We start from the raw sequence: 5,600 nt of genomic DNA, 5'->3' as shown, positions 1-5,600 counted from the left end.
CACTTTATCCAAGTTTATAAACACACATACACACACATACACACACACACACGCACGCACACACGCACTCACACACACACACATACACACACACACACACACACACAAACACACACACACACACACACACACACATATATATTTACATTTATAGGGAGAGAGATGCGATGGAGATTCCACACAGTTTCCGCCTACAAAATTCATTCATAATGCATTTGTTGGTCGGGAGCCCAATTACAAGGCTCTTGCCCAAATTGGTATGCAATGGAACCGAACCCGAAACGCCGTGACTGTAAAAGAAAGGTCTTTAATCACACAGTCTTTCCAATAACTCCACAATTTATTCATCTCTGTTTATAGTTCTTTACATTTGGCTTGTTTCTTTATTTGGAATCTCCGTTGGAATTGATAAATCGATTAGGAGACTTTTAATTTCCTGGTGCACTTCGACAATAATATCTGAACGATTTGTCTCCGTCTACCTTTGTGCATGAATCTATGTCGCACAGTATGATAACTTTGTCATTATTAGAAACACACTCTGGTGTATGTGTGTGTGTGTGAGAGAGAGAGAGAGAGAGAGTTTGTGTGTGTTTGTCTGTGTACGACCGTCTGTTTTTTTCTGTTGGCATGCCATAGTGCATAATTACTAATGTGTAATAAGGCAGCGAGCAGGCGGAATCGTTTGCACGCCGGACGAAATGCTTAGCAGCATTTCTTCCGATTTTTCGTTCTGTTTTCAAATTCTGCCGAATTCGACTTTGCTGTTTATGCTTTCGGGGTTAATGAAAAAAGTACCAGTGAAACACTGGGGTCGATGTAATTGACTACTCCCCTTTCCCTAAAATTTCAGGCTTTGTGCCTATAGCAGAAAAGGGTTATTATTATTATTGTTAAGGCTGCGAGCTGGCAGAATCGTTAGCACGCCGGACAAAATGCTTAGCAACATTTCATCCATCTTTACGTTCCGAATTCAAATTTCACCGAGGTCGAACTTGCCTTTCATCCTTTCGGGCTCGATAAAAAAAAGAACCAGTCACGAACTGGGGTCAATGTGATCGACATACCCCCAGCCCTAAAATTCCTGGCCTTGTACCAAAGTTTGAAACCGATATATAATCCGTCTCTATGGCGTCAGGATCGTTAGCAGGCCGGATGAAACGCTTAGCGGTATTTCGTCCGTCTGTACGGTCTGAGTTCAAATTCAGCAGAGGTTCAGTTTGCATTTCATCATTTCGGGGTCGATAAAATAAGTGCGAGTTGAACACAAGGGTTGATGTAAACAAATAAAAGATAAAAGATATGCTGCTTTACTGAGTCGTTTCAGTTACACATCACATTAGGTATATACTGTGTTCTACTGTGTTAGCAGTGCTATTCAGTCATTTTATATTTCCTATACAAATTATAGCCAGCACTGATTTTTCTTACGACGTTTCGTATCCGTGTCCGTGTATTGTATGTAAACAACAATGAGCTCGAAGATGAAAAATGCGTAACGGGTGTGTATCCCAATATCAGCAATGAATTCGTAGATTGTTAATTGGTTGGATGGGTGCTGATGAAGGGGCAAAACCTCCTAAAATATTAGATATATTCACCCACTCCTCATTCTTCGTCTTCGATGGCATTGTTGTTTGCATTAAGCGACCTCGGATACAAAGCGTTGTAACAAAACCAATACTGGCTAGAATCTCTTTAGAAGACCTGCATGAGGCATGTTCTTAACAAACGTCTTTTAATGTCTGTTATCCCATTTTCAGTTTTAAAATATCTGTCGTTTCGGACACAGTTATTATTAGGGAGTGGAGGCACAATGGCCCAGTGGTTAGGGCAGTAGACTCGCGGTCATAGGATCGCAGTTTCGATTCCCAGACCGGGCGTTGTAAGTGTTTATTGAGCGAAAACACCTAAAGCTCCACGAGGCTCCGGTAGGGGATGGTGGCGAACCCTGCTGTACTCTTTCACCACAACTTTCTCTCACAACTTTCTTCCTGTTTCTGTTGTACCTGTATTTCAAAGGGCCAGCCTTGTCACACTATGTGTCATGCTGAATATCCCCGAGAACTACGTTAAGGGTTCACGTGTCTGTGGAGTGCTCGGCCACTTGCACGTTAATTTCACGAGCAGGCTGTTCCGTTGATCGGATCAACTGGAACCCTCGACGTCGTAAGCGACGGAGTGCCAACAACAACAATTATTAGGGAATTTTAAACGGTGGCTTAATCTTTATTGTTGTTTTGAGAAATGAACTGAGTTGGAAACGTTAAAGCCAGCTTACAGTCACTTATAAACAGCCTTAGATTTACTTATAGTTATTATTGCAGACAGAAAACCTTAGCAATATGAAGGTCAGTGCCAGTATTCCTGATATTATCATTGCGTTTTAACTTCAGCGTTTACGTCTCCTTACCTTTTATTTTGTCACTATCTTCCGTCGACTTACCTGTTAACTTAGTCACCTTCTTGTATATGGTCGTATCATTGTATTTCTTGAAGATACATCACATTTTTATCTTGTTCAGTTTTTTTTAAAGCATTTTCCATTTAGTTTCTCCTTATTTTTCGTTTCAATTTTTTTGTTGTCTAATATAGTAAATATATTTTTTTTATGTTTTCTAGCAGCATAAAACCCCTACATCCCTGCATTAATGGTAAATATAATATTTGTACTTTATATTTTAAGTGTTGTGTTATAAATTTGGTTATTACTTTTTTCACGTTTTTCTAGCTGGTCTACCTAATTCATTTAGCGTCCAGTTCACAATATCATGACAATATCTTTTAGGTCATCTAAGCTATTGACACCTATTACCTTATTCTCTTTCTTCCTTTTTTTTTTCTTTGTGGTATTCAGATCTGTTTTCACTATTAATCTCAAGCGTCTCTAATATTCAATTATAATCTTTTCTTTCATCTGTCTCCGTTTCCTCTGCCTACTTCATTATTTTCCTAAGTATTTGTAAGTCTGTGTTTCGACTAATTCTCTTATCTCTGTTTCTTTACCTAACATAACGTTAGCGGTTTTAATTAATTTTTCTCTTTGCAATGTGACTTGCGCATATTTTCCCAAATCGAATTACATAGCAATTCCCTTACTGATACTCTGCTCTGTAACAACTTATTCAAGTATTTGTTGTCTGCAGAACAAAGTTGTCGCTGCTGATTTCATTGCTTTCTTCCTTTTCATGTTTTCCCTGGTCTCAATATAGGTTTAAACTTCCAGGAAATGTCTACTTTCTTCTGGGATTACTACAGATATCATATGGATTAATTAATATACCCTGATGAGATTTATATTTACATATGTTTCCAGTTCGTCTGTGTTGACCCGATTTTAGTATTTTTCATTTGTTCTTTCGTTAAGAAAAATATGACCGTTTCGTGTATCTTTTGATAGACCAGAGACAGATCTTCCTTCTATCGACTGTAATTCTTTTACAATTTCTAACTTTACATTATTGACATATTCAACATTTCCAACTTTAGATCTTTCTTTTAACTTCCTCTTTACCCACATTTATTTCTCTTTGTCGGTTTATTTCGACTTTTGTTGGTCAGTATTCTCAAAGTTTGCTGGAATTTGATTTTGTGACTGTTTTCTGATGTTGTTTTCGTTTCTTTTGCTTATACTAAATCCATATTCCTCAGTTTATAGCAGCTCAAATGGGTTTTGCTTTAATAATTTTTCGCAAATTGTATTTCTGTCGATTAATCTCTTTTGTTTGTCGTTTGTATCTTTGCCAAATATTCTTGATTTTCGTTGCTCTATTTCTATACATAACAACATTTTCGTTTTTAGTATGTATGTTCTTAAAATGGCAAATCTAAGAGGAACCAAAATTACTTGTAAGTAAAATATGCAATTTGTATAAAAACATATTTTTCCTGTGTTGGTTTATATTTTCTTCGAGACAGAGAAAAAAATACAGAAACCTATCGCTATCTATTTACATTATCCTCATTTTCATTAGATCACAATTTGTTTCTGACAACGTGCAGGTATCACTTTGTCATACACTAATGTATACATTCACCGTCTCTTTTCTGTTACTTTTGAATAATATCCAGTCTAAGAAATCCTAACTTCATTGCGCCTGGCTATGAGTTACAGCTGCAGAGGAAGTAGCTAATTATTTCTTTACATGTCCACATTTTCGGCAGTCACTCTATGTATTCTACGTCATTATGTTTTGGTAATTTTTCGATGGAATGGTTTAATCTTATATCGCAATCAGTCTTAGAACTAGGTCTTGCGTTTCTAAACCAAATATTGCGATTTTTCTTTCAATATTGGCCATACAGAAGCTCTTCTTGCCACCGTTTTATTGTGACATTCTTTAATTTCCTTGACAGAGTAGTTTATGACATTTTCAGAAACTCTGTTGTTATGTTGCTTGTCAACCAAGGGCTTTTGGCTTTTCTTGTCGATGTATTTTAGTCGTTCACCGCCTTCAATACAAAAAAACACTTGAAACTGCTTCTGGACGTGGTGGAACCACTTCTAAGCCATTTTTCTTCTCCGGTCTTCTCTGATCCAGAATAGCAAAGGTAAGGAGTCACCTTTTTGAGTGATACCGACTCATAAGGGCCAGTTTCCCGGTTTCATAGCGTATGAATTCCCCACCTAGTCGGGGCGCTGGTCCGTCGCAGGATTTATCATTATTGCTAGTTGAGTGGACTGAAGCAACGTGAAATGAAGTGTTTTGCTCAAGAACACAACGCCTCGCCCGGTCCAGGAATCGAACCCGCAATCTTCGGATCATGATTCCGACAGCCTAACCAATAAGGCACGCGCCTCCACTACTTGGTGTTGTAGCACCTATCAGGATCCTAGCTATGGGTTGATGAGCATCTCACGGAATTGTGCCAAGAAGAATGTCGCTCACAGGCATCCCAACCGACCCGACATTACAACATATTTATACGGATCTAGTTTCGTTGAGCCTGTTAGATAACGGTCAGAGAGTGATACCTAATAACAGTGGACAGAAGGAGTCTTCGTGAGATATTCTTAAATTTTATAATACTATTATTGACTGTATCTGCACAATCGTTTGAAATTTACGTCTACGTTTGATGTATTTGATTATTATTATTATTATTATCATTATCATTATCATCATCATCATTATTATTATTACTATTATTATCATTATCATTATTATTCAGTAGTTTTATTTTTATAACGTGCTTTCACTTCACTACGAGCGCAGCTCTGTGTGCCTTGGGTATGTGCTGTGGGTTTGCTGTGATACTCTTATGGTTACTGTATTGAAAGTGTTTTGCGTAGGATGTGTGCAGTGCCCAGTAGTGCAATTTTCTGTATGATATTATTATTATTATTATTCAGTAGTTTTATTTTTATAACGTGCTTTCACTTCACTACCGAGCGCAGCTCTGTGCGCCTTGGGTATGTGCTGTGGTTTGCTGTGGTGCTCTTATGTTTACTGTATTGAAAGTGTTTTGCGTAGAATGTGTGCAGTACCCAGTAGTGCAATTTTCTGTATGTTATATATATTTGTAAGTCCTGGTGTTTTTGTTATGTATTTGTCTGAATATTTTTTTATTATACCTAAGGCACCTACTATGATAGGAAT

General features: G+C 37.6%; 1 protein-coding gene across 2 annotated transcripts in view; it reads left to right on the top strand.

The window, feature by feature from the left end:
- The window catches only part of LOC106875243 (5-hydroxytryptamine receptor), a 56,715-nt gene that overhangs the window by 27,784 nt on the left and 23,331 nt on the right, over positions 1-5,600 (top strand). Inside the window, exon 2 of one of the 2 annotated variants that reach the window (XM_052970840.1) lies at positions 2,623-2,654. The exons of the other annotated variant lie outside the window; for it this stretch is intronic. The gene's annotated coding sequence lies outside the window, so the exon portion shown is untranslated. The remainder of the gene's footprint in view (positions 1-2,622; positions 2,655-5,600) is intronic. 2 annotated transcript variants of the gene reach the window in all.

The sequence above is a fragment of the Octopus bimaculoides genome, chromosome 9 (assembly GCF_001194135.2).
Source record: "Octopus bimaculoides isolate UCB-OBI-ISO-001 chromosome 9, ASM119413v2, whole genome shotgun sequence".
Taxonomy (NCBI): Eukaryota; Metazoa; Mollusca; class Cephalopoda; order Octopoda; family Octopodidae; genus Octopus; species Octopus bimaculoides.
The sequence above is the reverse complement of the archived record's forward strand: the minus strand, read 5'-3'. Positions and strand labels throughout refer to the sequence as shown.